The sequence below is a fragment of the Oryctolagus cuniculus genome, chromosome X (genome assembly GCF_051225735.1).
Source record: "Oryctolagus cuniculus isolate XC-2025 breed Fujian yellow rabbit chromosome X, ASM5122573v1, whole genome shotgun sequence".
NCBI lineage: Eukaryota > Metazoa > Chordata > Mammalia > Lagomorpha > Leporidae > Oryctolagus > Oryctolagus cuniculus.
Window position 1 is genome coordinate 63,297,771 of NC_142888.1, and position 18,345 is coordinate 63,316,115.

An 18,345-nucleotide genomic window follows, 5' to 3' on the forward strand; every position below is an offset into this window, starting at 1 on the left:
TGGGTTGTGATGATTATCCTGAACCCCAAGCAGCCCCGGAGTAAGGACATCTGGAAGCTGTTCAGATAACATAAATTCGTTTCCTGCAGTTAAGGCTTCAATAATGCCTTTCTGTGGCATCTGTCATCTTTTTTTTTTTCCTTTGCGAATCTTCTTTCAAATTAGGAAGTGTACATAAAGTGCAAGTCAGATTCATTATTGTGCTCCCAGAGTCATTTCAATAGTCAGTTCTACCAAACCTATCAGCTAAACCGCTGGCCCGTGAGGCTGTCTGCCGGTCTTTCTGGAGCCATCCAAGTGAGTTCATCTGGTAGATACAGTGTCTGAAGATCAAGGTAGTCTTGGCAAGAAAACACGAAGTAGCGTGGGCAAGCCAGGGATACAAAGGAGACAAGCAGTCTGGGGCAGGGCAGTCTGTTGTCACTGAAGAGGCCATCTTTGGGTCTCAACTCTTAAAAGAGAATTCAGGAACTGTTGCTAAAATGAACAAGGCCTGTAGATTTCAGAGCACAGTCAGTCATCAATCAGGGAGGACTTGGTTTTCCTAGTTGAATTCCTGAATTTCTTTTTGGCTTCTGTTCTTTCCTGAGCGTCAAAGTACTAAAGAGTTATGGGGGTAGGAAGATTGGACTTCATGTGAGTTCCTGCGATCTGACCAGAACAGGAGACTGCCAAAAATGGCATTCACATCTGCTATGAATGATTTACCTTATGCAAATATTCGCAAGATTCCACTGGCTAGCTTGGCATTCCAGTTCCTGTTTAGATAATAGATGTAGGTGATACAGCAGCCATCATAGTTTGGGGCTGTCTACATGGCGAATATCATCTGTTCCATTTCCTGTACAGCAAGTCACCATTGCCTTAGACCTCTCCTTGACGTTACATTTTCCAAGTTGGCTTCTGCAGTACAGGACCAGTTTGTCCATGATGAACCAAGAGGAAGCTGATGGATTGTAGCCCTCCTTGGTGTCTGGAATCCACATGGCCTGGTTGCTCTGCAGGTGCCACTAGGAAGTGCCAGCGCAGCCGGGCCAGCTGGCTATCCTGCAAGGTGCATAGTAATGCAGGGCTTGACTCCCTCAAGCATGGAGGCACCTACCACCGCCCCCAGGAAGTTGTCCAGGTATCAGAAGCTCACCTGGTATACAGGCAGGGCACAACGTACTTAAGGGCGATTTTCTCCAGATCCAGGCTCAAAATATGTCCCAGGGGCATGTTGCCCACAAGACTGAAGTCAGGGACGCTCAGTGTGCCCCCAAGGAGGCAGGGACCCACCACAGCATGAAGCAGAAAGCATAGCCCGGGGGTCAGCAACCTGTGGCATGCATGGTCCCTGAGCCACGTAGCCATGACAAGGCCAGGGACGGGGACAGTTGACCACAACTCTGATGAGAAGGGATTGTTCTTCAAGGGTCAGAGCTAGTTGTGCGGGGCTCTGTGACCCAGAGCCAGACTGGTCCAGCAAGGAGTTGGAGGACTGGTTGGAGATACAGAGCCACTAGAGCATGGGCCTGAGGCTGCTACTCTGTTTCTGATCCAGCTTCCTGCTAATTCACTCCGGAAGGTAGCAAAAAATGATACAACTGCTTGGGTCCCTGCCACCCATATGGGCGACTTGGATGAAATTCCCAGATGCTGGATTTGGCCTGGCCTAGCCCTGGCTGTTAATGATCACTTGTGGAAAAAAAAAAGAAAAGAAAAAGAAAAAAGAAAAAGAAAAGAAAAAATATTGAAATTAATTTATACATAGGATCTTGAAAAAGTTCATGAAACATGCTCATTATGGAATGGTATGCATGGTTTCAAATATATTTCACACTGAAATAAACTTAACTCTTAAGAAAAAAATGACCATTTGCAGAATGAACAGAGGATGGAAGTTCTCTCTCTCTCTCCTCTCCTATATCTGTCACTCTGTTTTTCAAATAAATAAATCTTTAGGAAAATGCTTATAGCACATCATTAATTAGACAACACTATTTTATTTATAAAATAATTTATATGCATAACACCTTTGGTTTCTTATAAGCTGCAGGACTTTTATTTTATGCTAAATAACACAGTAATGCCACTAGAGTGTGCTAAAACCTTTTTTTACATTGGAAAAGGATTTCTAAAATTGATGTTATAAGCTACTCAGAAAATTTTCAATTTATTGCTGAGGTAATATTGTAAAACATTTGAGAAAATTATTATAACACAAGTTGTCAAATTTCTATTAAATATCTTAGAGCTTTATACAGCATTTTGCAATATTTATGTTTGCAGATTATGGAAGTATTGGAAATACTCAGTTGCAATGACTATTATGAAGTACAGCAAGAAAAACAGCAGTGGATTTCCCATTAGCTTACTGAAGGAAGCCAATGTGTGTGAATGGCAGCAGAGCCCAAGCACTGTGGAAAGTGATACATGAGAAGATGCGTTACAGTATTATGTCAATGTGAGGCAAACTATCACAGTGAAATCTTTTGGAAGGTAGTCACATTTAGGATACAGATGACAAATATTTCATGCTTTTGTAATTTTGGTAGCAATCCAAAATTGGTAACATAAAGAAGCATATTTGCATTGATGTCATAAATGTACATAAACCATAAGAACTTTAGAAGGGGAATACAAAGTAAGAAAAAATATGACTTTTGTAGCCACGCTTTTTTTTTAATCAAAACATCTTATATAACCCAAGGTAAATACTGTCAGAAAACACCTAAATACAAAGAAAAGGAACCCATGAAACATATCTTTTTCTTTCTTGTCGAAACCCTCCCCCCACTGCCGCCCTGAGTAAAAATGTTCTTCAGGGGCCTGCACTGTGGAGCAGTGGGTTAACGCCCTGGCCTGAAGCACCAGCATCCCATATGGGGGCCAGTTCAAGACCCAGCTGCTCCACTTCCAATCCAACTCTTTGCTATGGCCTGGGAGAGCAGTAGAAGATGGCCCAAAGTCCTTGGGCCCCAGGAAGAAGCTCCTGGCTCCTGGCTTCGGATCAGCGCATCTCCTGCTGTTGCAGCCAATTGGGGAATGAACCAGCAGATGGAAGACCTCTCTCTCTCTTTCTCTCTCTCTCTCTCTCTCTCTCTGCCTCTCCTCTCTCTGTTTAACTCTTTCAAATAAATAAATCTTTTTCTTTTTAAAGTGTTCTTCAGTGACTCAGAAGATCCAGGATAAAGGCAAGATTGTAATTCCTAATTATGTATATTTCTTCCAGGCTCTAAACACACACACACACACACACACACACACACAGGTACATGTCAATGCGTGTATTTGTCTATGTGAAAGGAAAGGAGTGCATGCTGGCATGTTTTCATCAGAAGTGTAAACTCACCATCTAAATCCCAACCTACCATCAAGGTTTGAATTGTTCAGAGAATTTGTTTCCTGATGATGAGCCATAACTGGAAATATTCAGAATGAGACAGATATTATGACAATTGATGTAGAAAGAAGATCCTATATGGATGTCAGTTCGTGTCCCAGCTGCTCCTCTTCCAATCCAGCTCTCTGTTATGCCCTGGGAAAGCAGTAGAAGATGGCCCAAGTGCTTGGGCTCCTGCACCCACGTAAATGACCCAGAAGAAGCTCCTGGCTCCTGGTTTCGTACTGACCCAGCCTCGTCTATTGCAGCCATTTGGGGAGTGAAACAGCAGATGGAAGACCTTTCTCTTGGTTTCTCCTCTGTCTGTAATTCTGCCTCTCAAATAAACAAATAAAGTCTTTTTAAAAATTTAAAGAATAAGCTTTAATTGATTTAGTACATGGATTTTAGAAGAAGCTTTGGTCATCAAAATTATTTAAAAAATAGAAGTAACAGCAGAGGAAATTATAAAAACCTAAAAAAACTCCTCTAAAATGTATCAGATTCATGTGATTTTATAGGTAATCACATGTCATTTAATTTCTTCCAGAAGAAAAAAGAAAATTCTTTTTTATTTTGAGACAAATATAAACAACTTGTTAACAAAAATTGACAAAGAAGATGCAATTATGAAATCTGAAAGCCAAATTAATTTAATTAAATTCATTTGAATATTAAATAATCTAAATTGTGATCAAGTATAATTTATCCCACAAATGTGGGGACAATTCGAAATCAGGGACTCTAGTATGATGATGATTTTCCTTAATAGATCACATGATGTAACACATACATGTCCATGCACACATAATTCTCCTCTAAATGCCGAAACGGTGTGTGAGAAAAATGAATTCAATTTCTGATGACAACTCATAGTAAAATAGACATAGTAGCATATCTATCTCAAACAGCCGTGAACATGAATCACTGTCATCCTATTAAAGGAAAGAACAAGACATAGATCAATCTATACCATTATTATTATTACTTAAAATATTTTGGAAATTCTAGCATTGGCATAAAATATGCAAAAGAAATAAGATGTACAAGTATGAAATGTGAGGAATACATTTATTTGCAGCAATCAATATAATTGCCTTAGAGAAAATTCAAAAGAATTGGTTGAAAATATATATCATAGGAAGAAATTTACAAAAACATCCTCAGAAGAGTTCAAAGGGCTAGGGTCTGATTTCACTTTCATTTTACATGTGAGAAAACAAGCCATAGGGAGATTAAGTAATTTGTTTCGGGTTACACATCTACAAAGTAGCAGAGCCAAGATTTAATTCGTTATTTTCTGGCTTGAATATATAGTAAGGTAGAAAATACAAGTTAAAGATATGATTGTTTCCAAATTTAATAAACAAAACATTGTGATATAACTGTAACAAGCAAGGGACAGGCTTTCCATGAAGATTCAATTAAACTTTATTGAAATTAATACTTGAAAAATACAAAGAAGAAAAATAAATAAATATTCAATGTCAATGAACAAAATGACAGGATTTTTTTAAAAGTTCCTCAGATAGGACAAACCGGCAAAAATAGTCTAAAATATTTTGAATAGGGATAAAGAGAGAATAGAACACTATTAAAATGTGGTTTAAAGTTAATAAAAATGAAGCAGCATAGGAATTAGCAGATAGAGTGATTGCCAGTACTTATTGATTATTGCCCCAAATACTTGAGCCATCATCAGCTGCTTCCAAGTGCATGCAGCAGCAGGAAGCCACAATCAGAAGCAGAGACAGGACTTGATCCCAGGCACTCCAATATGGAATGCAGGTTTCCCAATCAGCATCTTGTATGATGCACCAAACACCTACTCTGTGGCTAAGCAACTTTCTAAAACTCCACAGCTGGGACATGATGGTCTGTGTAACTCCAGAAACTTCTCTTTGAACCACTACCTTGTGCATAGTGAAATGTGGCACTCACAGATTGATGAATAAATAAACATTTAACACATAATGATGATTAAATTTCAAATTAGTATGAAAAAGTTGATGTAATTGGCTAGTTACCAGGGCAGGACTACTTCTCTGCATCACATACATATCCAAATACTTCCTTCCTCGGTTAAAGAGTTGCATTTTCTAAAATAAAACTAAACATTTTGGGAGAAAACATAGGTGGATATTTATATGATGGACATTTTGAAAGGTATTCTAAGCACAACAGACAGAATCCATGAAATAAAAGTTGATAAACTTGACTTCATAACAATCTAAATATTCCCAGGGGCAGGCATTGTGGCACATCAGATTAAATCCCTGCTTGAGACACCTGAATCCCATATTGGAGTGCCTGGTTCCAGTTCTAGGTCGTCTGCCTCCTGCCCAGCTTCCTGCTAATGAAGCCGTGAGGCAGCAGAGGATGGCTCAACGACTTGAGTTCCTGCCACCCAAGGAAGAGACCCAGATGGCATTCCTGGCTTTTGTTTTTAGCCTGACCCAGCTGCTGTCTGTTGCTGGCATTTGTGGGGTAAACCAGAACATGGAAACCAGTTGCATCACACTGCCTTGCAAATAAATAAACACATCTTTAAAATATTCTAAATGTGACTTAAAAAGAAGGAATTTTATGAAAAAAGCCAAAAAAAATAACAAATAAAAAACAGCTTAACAAAAGAAAATTTGAATAGAATTTAAACATACTAAATTGCAATTGCCTAATTACTTGTCTGTATCCCCCACTAAATATAATCTGGAGATATTTAACTGTTAAAAAAATCCTCAACAGGAGTGGGCGTTGTAGCTACTGGGGATGCCTACATACCATATCAGAGTCATGGTTTGAGTCCACTTCTCATGTAGTTTCCTGGTAATGTGCCTGGTAAGCAGCAGATAATGGCTTAAGTACTTGAATTCCTGCCACCCACATGGAAGACACGAAGACACAGATTGAATTCCAGGCTCTTGTCTTTACCCTTGCCCAACGCTGTCTGTTGCAGACACTTGGGGAGTGAACTAGTGGATGGAAGATCTCTCTCTCTCTCTCTCTCTCTCTGATTTATTTCCATTTGTCTAATTTTGCTTTTGTTGCCTGTGCTTTTGAGGTCTTATCCAAGAAACTGTTACCTATGCCAATGTCTTGATGTGTTCCCTCCATGTTTTTCTCTAGTAGTCTCTAACTTCAGGTCTTACAATTAGTTCTTTGATATGTTTTGAGTTGATTTTTGATAGGATATCTTGTTTCAAACTTCTGTGTTTGGAAATCCCAACACCTCTTATTGAAGAGACTTTACTTTCTCCAGGGAGTGTTTTTAGCAACTTTGTCAAAGATAAGTTGGTTGTAGATGCATGGATTTATTTCTAGAGTTTCTATTCTATTCCATTGTTCTGTGATTCTCTTTATAGGGCAGTACCAGCTGTTTTGGTTATAGTAACCCTGTAGTATATTTTAAAATCTGGTGTTGTGGTGCCTCAGCATTGTTTTAATTGCTCAAGACTGCTTGAGCTATTCAGGATTTTCTTGTGTTTCCAGATGAATTTTAGGACTGCTTCTAATTCTGTGAAAAATGTCATTAATAATTTTATGGGGATTGCACTGAATCTGTAAATTGCTTTGAGTAGTATAGACATTTTGATAATATTATTTTTGATAATATTATTTTTAATTAGAGAAACTACTGTTTTTCAAGATTAGAGGGCTGAAACAATAATCAAATCTCAAAATGTTAATTTCACTCATATAGATTACATTTTTGTGCTCTGTATATCATCACCACAAATCAGGAGAAACATATGAAACTTGTCTTTTGAGGACTAAGCATAATGGTTTCCAGTTATATTCATTTTGTAGCAAAAGACAGGCTTGCATCCTTTTTTTATAGCTGAGTAGTATTTCATATTGTGTGTGTGTGTGTATAATTTATTCAGTCACCAGTTGATGGACTTCTGGGTTGATTTCATATCTCAGCTTTCTGAACTAAGCTTCACAGTTCAAATCATATGCTGATTTCATTTCCTTTGTGTAAATTCCCAGGGGTGGGATGGCTGGGTCTATATTCATACCTCTGAGGGATTACCATACTGTCTTCAATAATAGTTTTACTAATTTACATTCCCACCAAAAGTGTATTGGGGTAGCTTTTCTCCCTTATCTTTGCCATTTCTTATGTTTTGGTGATTTTTGATTGATAACCATCCTAACTCAGTTGAGGTGAAATCTCATTTTGGGTTTCATTTGCATTTCCCTAACGGCTAGAGATCCTGAGCATTTTTTCGTGTTTCTGTTGGCCATTTGAATTTCTTCTTATGAAAAATGACTCTGTAAGTCCTTTGTCCATTTATTAACTGGGTTGTTTGTTTTGTTGTTGCTGAGTTTCTTGAGCACTTTATAGATTCTGGATATTAATCCTTTATCAGTTGCATAGTTTGCAAATACTCTCCCATTCTGTTGGTTGCCTCTTCACTTTGTTGAGTGTTTCCTTTGCAATGCAGAAACTTCTCAGCTTGATGTAATCCTATTTGTCTATTTATGCTTTTATTGCTTGGGCTTCTTGAGTCTTTTTGAGAAGTCTTTGCCTATGCCAATGTATTACAGAGTTTATCCCATGTTTTCCTCTATAAATTTGATAGTATCAGGCTGTACATTAAGATCCTTGATCCACTTAGAGTTGGATTTTGTATAAAGTCTAAAGTAGGGGTCTTGTTTCATACTTCTGCAAGTGAAGATTCAATTTTCTCAGTGCCATTTGTTGATGAGAGTGAGTGTGTGAGTGTGTGTGTGTGTGTTTTACAGTGACTGAAGTATTTTCACAGTATGTCTAATAATCAGCACTTTAAATAGCAGTGGTATCCTATCAGGTGGGCAGCTCGGTTCCAGAGCTCAGGCTGTGCGGGTCAGGTCCTGGCACAGCACTGGTCCCAAGCCCACAGCCGCCCACACTGGCACTCGGGGACAGAAAGCCGACAGGCCCACACTGAGTGCCTTCTCACTTCAATGGTGTACAGTGTTTTTTTTTTAATAAGCATACTTAAAAAAAATCGAGATCTGAATGTGATTTCTAATAGTATCAGATGTTAATGTTTTAAAGCTATAGCAAAGTTTAAAATTTCTATCTTTTCCATTTATTTTAACTGTTCTTTTTATCTATTAAATTGTTGGATGTAGATGGGAAGTTTTGTTTCTCCTCTTAGCATTTGTTTCTATAACCAGAAACAAAATTATCTATGAAAGAAACAAAAAAAGAAAACAAATGCATGAATTTCAAAAGATTTTTCACAATAATAAACTTTTCTTTTAATCCCATTTTCCATGAGGTTTTATGAAGTATTCTCATATAAAGTCATGTCATCTAAAAACACAGTTTTGCTTTGTCCTTTCCAAGTAGGGTACTTTTAAATTTCTTTTTCTGTTCCAATTACTCTGGCCAGGACTTCCAGTACAATGAGGGAATTTAATAGAAAATTGAATGAAGAAAATAACTTGTTTTGGTAAAAATAAATTTTAAATAAATACAAAGCTTTTGTACAACATGTGATTTCTATGAATTTTTTGAAGGTTCTACAAATATATAATATACATATGTTTTATATGCATATATATATATAATACTAAAGAATCCATGAAAATACTGTTACAATTAATAGTCAAATTCAGTAAGGTTTGAAGATAAATTATCAACATACAAAAATCAGCTGGGTTTCTATACATTAGGAACAACCTAAGTGAACAAAACAATTGCATTTACATGAAAAATTTTAAAGTGATTAGGAATAAATTTAACCAAACAGATAAAAGTTCTGTACTCTGAATACTGTAAGACACTGATGAAAGATGTTGAAAAAGATTAAAATAATTGGAGAAACATCCTGTGTTCATGGATCATAAAAGTTGATCCAGGAAAGAGAGTGTATCCCAAGATATGGATTAGGGAATGATGTATTGAGCTAGACTAGGGATAAACAGCTAAAAATAAAGTGTAGGAAGTGCAATCTCACAGGAGAATTAGAGTTGAAATTGTGCAAAAGGAAGAGGAACACCATGGACCTGTGTGGATGGTGTGGACGTGCAGCACAACCATGAACACTGCACACGACTACAGCAACTGAGAGCTGGAGTAGGTAGCAGCTTAAAGATGGAGGTGAGACCAGATTGCAACAACCCATGGTAACTGCAGCTGGAGGGAGAGCACAGAATAAGTCAGGACTTGAGCCCTAGGGGCTAGTAGTTACTAGCAGCTACCTGCAGACCCAGTAGAAGTAAAATGGGCACGTTTATCTCACCTCAAAGTCCCCAGTACAGTACCCACTGCCCGGCTGAGAAGTGCAGGTGTAATCTGGGGTTTGGGCAGTACCTGCAGAAGTCTTTGTGTGTGCACACAGCAACTGGCTGAGACAAGACACCATCTTCTTGGCAGCACTGGAAGCACTGACAGGGAGAGAATAACATTCATCCAGTGACTCTTGCATATGCTTGTGATCCATAGATTCTAGCTGAGGGAAAAATCTTCAGTCCCACTGACTTTGAGCCTGGCTAGGAGGAGTGACAGGTGGATGGACAGCTACATAGGACTGTGAGGCACTCCCAGCCTCCCAGGATCAAGAAGCCTAGGTGGAGCTGGCTGGGGGAACATCTGCCTCTCTATTGGCTGGATCAGGCTGGTAGGGCAGAAACATCTGCATCCAGCAACTGTGGGATCCTTGTGTGCTGAGACTGTAGGGACTCAGTGGCTACATGAGAGGATGCAAAGGTATCTGGATATCTGGGCAATAACTAGTTGTGGCTCCACAAGTTCAGAGCTCCTTGGCTTCCTGGGATGGATCATTGCAGTGGGAACCATGCTCAAAGAGAGGACTGTACAGATCATTTCTGCATTTCATAGAGTGGTGCAGTTGAGTATTGAACATACTGGGAGCTAACACACAGGCATTGCTCAGCTTGGAGGAGAGGAGGTAAGGGGTGATCACATCAACAGAGGTGAACATTCTCCCCCTTCTGTTAACACAGGAGATATGCCACACCCAACATTGTTGTTACCCGAAATACTTGCTCCACCCTGGAGCACTGACCAGAGCTCCCTAGCAATATTCTTCACATACCTCTTGGTATTCACTGAGAGTGCAGGCATTCCACTAAGCCACAGAAGCTTAATTCAAAAATAAAAACAATCAGAGGAAAAAACAACAATTAACTATACAAATGCCTAAAAACAAATGCAGAAATTCAAGAAACAAGAATAGGGAAGACACCATTACCCCCTTAAAGGAACACAACAATATTTCAATATTAGAATGAAAAGATGAAGAGATTGATGAAATACCAGAAATGGAATTCAAAAAATTAATGATAGGAGTACTCAAAAGCAGTCAGAGGAAAACCCACAAACTGAAGAAAACTATATGACATACATTAAAGTTTTTTCCAAGAAATTGAGACTTTAAAGTAAAATCAAAATGAAATATTAGAAATGTACATGTGAATAGATCAAATAAAACATGTGGTGGAAAGCCTTAACATTAAACTTGATGAGGAAGAAGAAAGAATATCTGAACTAGAAGACAAATCTTTGGAAATCTTACAGTCAAACCAAAAGCAAACAAACAAACAAACAAACAAAAAACAAAAAGAATACAGAAAACTTAGAAACAGTGTTAGAGCAAAATGGAGGAATCTGGAACATATCATGCTGAGTGAAATAAGCCAGTCCCAAAGGGACAAATACCATATGTTCTCCCTGATCGGTGACAACTGACTGAACACCAAAAAGGAAACCTCCTGAAGTGAAATGGACACTATGAGAAATGGTGACTTGATCAGCATAGCCCTGACTGTTAATGAACAACTTAATACATTATCCCTCTTAGTATTTTTTTTGTCTGTTCTACTTAATATGACTGGTTTAATTCTGTAATTAATACACAGTTATTCTTAAGTGTTGAAAATTAACTGAAATGTGATCCCTGTTAAACATAAGAGTGGGAATAAGAGAGGGAAGAGATGTATAATTTGGGACATGCTCAAGCTGACTTGCCCCAAATGGTAGAGTTAGAAACATACCAGGGGACTCCAATTCAATCCCATCAAGGTGGCATGTACCAATGCCATCTCACTATTCCAAGTGATCAATTTCAGTTCATAATTTATCATAATGAAAGGACTAAGAGTCAAAGGGAGCACATAAACAAGTCTAGTACCTGCTAACACTAACCGATAGAATAAATAAAGGGGAGAGTGATCCAACATGGGAAGCGAGATACTCAGCAGACTCATAGAATGGCAGATGTCCTAAATAGCACTCTGGCCTCAGAATCAGCCCTAAAGCCATTCGGATCTGGCTGAAAAGCCCATGAGAGTATTTCAGGCATGGAAAGCCAAGACACTCTGGCAAAAAGATCTCTGTGAGTGAGATCCCAGTGGAAAGAACAGGTCTTCAAAGAAGGAGGTACCTTTCTCTGAAGGGAGGAGAGAACCTCCACTTTGACTATGACCTTGTCTAAACAAGATAAGAGTCGGAGAACTCAGAGGGCTTCCATAGCCTTGGAAACTCATGACTGGAGCATAGGGAGATTACTGATGCCATAGACAGGAGTGTCAATTTGTAAAGTCAACAACAGGAGTCACTGTGCACTTACTCCTCATGTAGGATCTCTGTCCTAAATGTGCTGTGCATTGAGATTTAATGCTATAACGAGTACTCAAACAATATATTTCACTTTGTGTTTCTATGGAGGTGCAAACTGTTGAAATCTTTACTTAATGTATACTAAACTGATCCTCTGTAAAAAAAAAAAAAAAAAAAAAAAAAGAAAAGAAATTATCAACTCCCAACTTGACTCTCACTGGGATTAAACATGACAATAGGTCTGATCTGATTTCATCATCATTTAAAAAATCATCTATTATTTTTCACTTTATGTTTCTGTGTGGGAGCAAACTGTTGAAATCTTTACTTAATGTATACTAAGCTGATCTTCTTGTCGCTCCCCCTCTTCGTGGAGGAACGACACAGGACCCTGCGCTGTTCTTTCTGTCTGCTCGGCCCTCCCCGGGTTTGCTGCTGGTTCTTCCCGGGTTGGCTACTATCCCTTCCACCTCCGTGGAAGGGCAGTTCCCCCTGGCCGCATTCCCCACTTCCGCAGGGGAGCGGCACACCGCCGGCCGGTTCTCTCGGGGGCTGCACGGGTGTTCCTTCAGCTAGATGTTCCCCATAGATGTTCCTGGTGCATGCCGTCTCTCTCCTCCTTTATAGTCCTCCTCCGCCAATCCCAACTCGGCCGCCCACACGCCGAGTACGCTGCTCTCCAATCAGGAGCAAGTCCTACAGTTAATTGGTTGAACTGGAGGCAGCTGTGCGGAAGCTGTTTTCTCCTCTCCCAGCGCCATATTGTAGGAGAGCAGATGCATAGAATAAGTCCTAATTCCAGTAACAGTCTAGTCCGAGCTGCTCCCCACAGAGGAGAGCAGATGCATAGAATAAGTCTTAATTCGAGTAACTCAGTCCAGTCCGGATTGCTCCCCACATCTTCTGTATATTAAGATAATCGAAAATGAATCTTGATGTGAATGGAAGGGGAGAGGGAGTGGGAAAGGGGAGGGTTGTGGGTGGGAGGGACGGTATGTGGGGGAAGCCATTGTAATCCATAAGTCGTACTTTGGAAATTTATATTCATTAAATAAAAGTTAAAAAAAAAGAAACAGTGTTAGAGAATTATGGAATATCACCAAATGACTCAATATACAGAACTTAGGAGTTCCTGAAGGTGTGGAGAGAGTATGGACTAGAAGGACTATATAGTGAAATAATTACTGAAAGCTTCTCCAATTTGGAAAAAGAAAGGGACTTCCAAGTACAGGAAGAACATAAAACTCTTGATAGACATGACTGGAAAAGATCATCACCATGATACACTGCATTCAAACTCTACACAGTAAAACATAAAGAAAAGATTCTAAAATGTGCATGAGAGAAATGTCAGATTACTTTCAGAGGATCTTCAATTAGACTCACAGCTGACTTCTCATCCAAAACTCTACAGGCTAGGATAGGAAATAATGGCAAGACATATTCCAACTCTTAAAAGAAAAAAAACTGTCATCTCAGAATACTGTGCCCTGCCCTTCAAAGCTCTCATTTATGAATGAATGAGAAATAAAGACTTTCTATAACAAACAGAAACGGAAACAATTTGTCACTATCATTCAGCCTTACAAAAGATGTTTAAAGATTTGCTACATATGGAAACACAGAAAGATAGCCATCATTATAAAGGAATGTAAAGGCAGAAAATCCCCCAGGAAAAGTACAAAATAAATCAAAAATAAAAAATGGGAATATTTATGAGGAAATGGCTGGGCCACATCGTTACTTGTCAATAATCACCTTGAATATAAATGGCCTCAACTCTCCAGTTGAAGATACAGACTGGCCTAATTCATTAAGAAACAAGACCCATCTATTTGCTGCCTACAAGAAACACATCTCACCAACAAAGATACACATAGATTGAAAGTGAAAGGATGGAAAAAATACTCCATGCTAATGCTAATTGAAAGCAAAAATGGGCAGGTGTAGCCATCTTAATAGCAGATAAAACAGACTCTAACATAAAAACTGTTAAAAGAGATAAAGAAAGACACTAGGTAATGATTAAGTGATTAATTTAACTGGAAGATGTGACTACAATAAATATATATGCATCTAATTACAGGGCACCTGGCTATTTAAAAGAATTATTAATGGATCTAAAGGGATACATAGACACCAATACAATAGTAATGGGAGACTTCAATGGACAGACAACTAGACAGAAAATCAACAAAGAAACAACCAAGCTAATTGACACTATGGACCAAATAGACCTAACTGGTATCTATAGAACTTTTCACCCTACAGTTGCAGAAACACATTCTTCCCTTCAGTGCATGAAACTTTCATTAGGATAGAGCATAAGCGAGGCCATAAAGCAAGTCTCAACAAATTTAAAAACATTGAAATAATGTCATGCATATTCTCTGATCACAATGTATGAAGCTGGTAATCTCTAGATCATAAAGAAATTGAACAACATTCTCCTGAATGAACAGTGAGTCATATAAGAAATAAAAAGAGAAATGAAAAAATTTCTGGAAACAAATGAAGATGACAATACATCATATCAAAATCTATAGGATACAGCAAAAGCAGTGTTAAGAGGGAAGTTGACAGCAGTTTGTGCCTACATAAAAAATTGGAAAGGTACCAAATAAATGAGCTATCAATATATCTCAAGGACCTAGGAAACAACAACAAACCAAATCCCAAAATAGTAGGAGGAAAGAAATAATTAAATGACAGAAGAAATAAACAACATTGAAACAAAAATAAACAATAATGAAGATTAGTGAAATAAAGAGATGAGTTTTTGAAAAAACAAGAAATGGAAAAATGATACATTAGCCATATTAACCAAAAAAAATGAGAGAGAAGATCCAAATAATAAAATCAGAGAGGAAAAATAAAATGTAACAACAGATATCACATACATAAAAAGAATCATCAGGAATTACTACAAAGAGCTGTGTGCCAACAAATTGGGTAACTTGGAAGAAATGGATAGATTTCTGGGCACAGAAGCTACCAAAATTGAGTCATAAAGGCATAGAAAACCCAAATAGAGCAATAACCAAAACAGAAATTGAATCAATAACAGAGACCCTCCCAACATAGAAAGCCTGGGACCAAATGGCTTCACTGCTGAATTCTGCCAGACATTTAAAGAACAACTAATTCAATTCTTCTCAAGCTATTCAAAACAATTGAAAGAGAGTGAATCCTCCAAAACTCCTTCCACAAGGCCTGCATCACCTTAATTCCAAAACCAGAAAAACATAAAATAGAGAAGGAGAACTGTAGACCAGTATCCCTGATGAACATAGATGCAAAAATCTTAAACAAAAGATTAGCAAGTTGAATCCAACAATACATCAGAAAGATCATTCACCTGGACCAAGTAGAGTTTATCCCAGGTATGCAGGGATGTTTTAACATTCACAAATCAATTAATGTGATGCATCACATTAATAAACTGAAGAACAAAAACGATGTGGTAATCTCAGTAGATGCAGTAAAAGTGTTTGATAAAATACAACATCCTTTCATTATGAAAACCTTAGGCAAATTGGGTATAGAGGGAACATTCCTCAACACAATCAAGGCAATTTATGACAAACCCTCGGCCAGCACTCTATTGAATGGGGAAAAGCTGGAATCCCCCCCTTAAGATCAGGAACCAGACAAGGATGCCCACTGTCACCACTGCCATTTAATATAATCATAGAAGTTTTAGCCAGAACCATTAGACAAGAAAAAGAAAGATAAAAGACACAAAGTGGGAAGGAGGAAGTCAAACTATTCCAATTTGTGGAAGGCATGATTCTATATATAAAGGATCAAAAAGTCTCCAGTGAGAGACTTAGAACTTTAAAAAAAGTTTGGTAAAGTGGCAGAATGTAAAATTAACAAACAAAAATCAATACCCTTTTATATACAGAGATAATGCCATGGCTGAGAAAGAACTTTTAAGAACAATCCCTTTCAAAATAGCTACAAAAAGAATTAAACACCTTGGAATAATTTTTATTTATTTATTTATTTTTTATTTTTTTGACAGGCAGAGTGGACAGTGAGAGAGAGAGACAGAGAGAAAGGTCTTCCTTTGACCTTGGAATAAATTTAACCAAGAATGCCAAGGATGTCTTCAATGAAAATTACAAAATATTAAAGAAAGAAATAGAAGAAGACATAAAAAATCGGAAAATCTTCCATGTTCATGGATTGGAAGAATCAATATCATCAAAATGTCCATGCTACCCAAAACAATTTACAGATTCAGTGTGATCCCAATTAAAGCGCCAGTGACATTCTTCTCAGATCTACAAAAAAATAATGCTAAAATTTATATGGAAACACAATAGACCTCAAATAAATAAAGGGATACTAAACTACAAAAACAAAGCCAGAATCATCACAATACCAGGTTTCAAGAATACTACAGGGCAGTTATAATCAAAACAGCCTGATACTTGTACAAAAACAGATGGATAGACAAATGGAACAGAATAGAAACACCAGAATTTAACCCATGCATCTACAGCCAACTTACATTTGACAAAAGAGCTAAAATCAACCCGTGGAGCAAGGACAGTCTCTTCAACAAATGGTGCTGGGAAAACTGTATCTCTGCATGCAGAAATATGAAACTAGACATCTACTTTACACCCTACACACACACACACAGACACACAAACACTTAAAATGGATCAAAGATCTAAACCTATGACCTGATTCCATCAAATTATTAGCGAACATTGGGGAAACCCTGAAGACAATGGTATAGGCAAAGACTTGGAAAAGATCCCAAAGGCACAGGCAATCAAAGCCAAAATTGACATCAAGCTGAGAAGCTTCTGCACTGCCAAAGAAGCATTCAGCAAAGTGATGAGGCAACCAACAGAATGGGAAAAAATATTTGCAAACTACACAACTGATAAAGAGTTAACATAAAGAAATCAAGAAATTCAACATCACCAAAATAAATAATCCAGTTTAGTAATGCGAAAAGGAATTGAACAGGCATTTTTCAAGAGAGGAATTTCAAATGGCCAATAGACAATTGAAAAAATACTCGGGATCACTAGCCATCAGTGAAATGCAAATCAAAACCACAATGAGATTTAACCTTACCCAAGTTAGAATGGCTCTCTTACAGAAATCAGCAAACAAATGCTGGTGAGAATGTGGGCAGAAAAGGCACCATAACTCCCTGTTGGTAGGAATGTAAACTTACAGCCACTGTGGACGACAGTGTGGAGATACCTCAGAAATCTGAATATAGACCTACCATATGATCCAGCCATCCCACTCCTGGGAATTTACCCAAGGGGAATGAAATCAGCATATGAAAGAGTTATCTGTATCCCTATGTTCATTGCAGCACAATTCACAGTAGCCAAAATATGGAATCAATCCAGATGTCCATCAACTGTTGACTAGGTAAAGAAAATATGGTATATATACACTTATGGTGTATTACCCAGCTGTTAAAAAAAATGAAATCCTGTTTTTTGCAACAAAATGAATTCGATTGGAAACAATTACACTTAGTGAAATAAACTAGTCCCAAAAAGACAGATACCATATGTTTTCCCTGATTTGAGGTAACTAATAGACAATCTAAAATGTAATGTATTGGAGTGAAATGGACATTTTGATATTGAATGATTGTTTACAGCCCTTGTCTCTTGTGTTAAAGAACAGTTTTTTTCTTCACACTATTTGTTGAACGCTTTTACTTAGGGTAAATTTTAGGATTAATTTTATGGGTTAATTTTATGATCATTATGTAAACTGAAAACAAATCTTTGTAAAAATGAAAAGTGGGAATGGGAGATGGAGGAGGAAGAAGTTTTGGAGCATGGGTGGGAGGGAGGGTAGGATGGGAATTGTCACTGTGATCCTAAATCTTTACATATGAAATACATGACACTTGTATAACTTAAATAAAATTTTAAAAAATGTATCCAGCTATTCAATATTCTATATATTCAATGAAATCCCTACCCATAATGCCAATTGCATTTTTCACAGAAACCGAAAAATCAATCTTAAAATTCATATGGAATCATAAAAGGCTTTGAAATGATGAAAAAATCGGAAGAAAGTAGAACAAAGCTAAAATCATCATACTTTCTGATGTCAAACTGTATCACAAAGGTATAACAATCAAAATAGTATATTAATTGCCTAAAAATAGGTGCACTGACAAGGGGAATAAAATTGAAAGCTCAGAAACAAACCCATGCATATATCGTCAGCTACTATTGGCAAGGATGTCAAAAGTACACAATGATAAAAGGATAATCTCTTCAACAAATTGTGCTGGGAAATGTGGATATCCATGTGCAAAAGGTTGTTATTTTTATAGAAAAGTAAAAATTGGATTTTTAAGGTTACTTTGTTTTCTTTGACACATAATAATTATATATAGATG

The 18,345-nt window shown here is 37.7% G+C and overlaps 1 pseudogene; it reads right to left on the bottom strand.

Moving 5' to 3' along the window:
* Positions 1-513: 513 nt before the first annotated feature.
* Positions 514-1,339, bottom strand: LOC100348599 (prolyl hydroxylase EGLN3 pseudogene; annotated as a pseudogene).
* Positions 1,340-18,345: the final 17,006 nt, after the last annotated feature.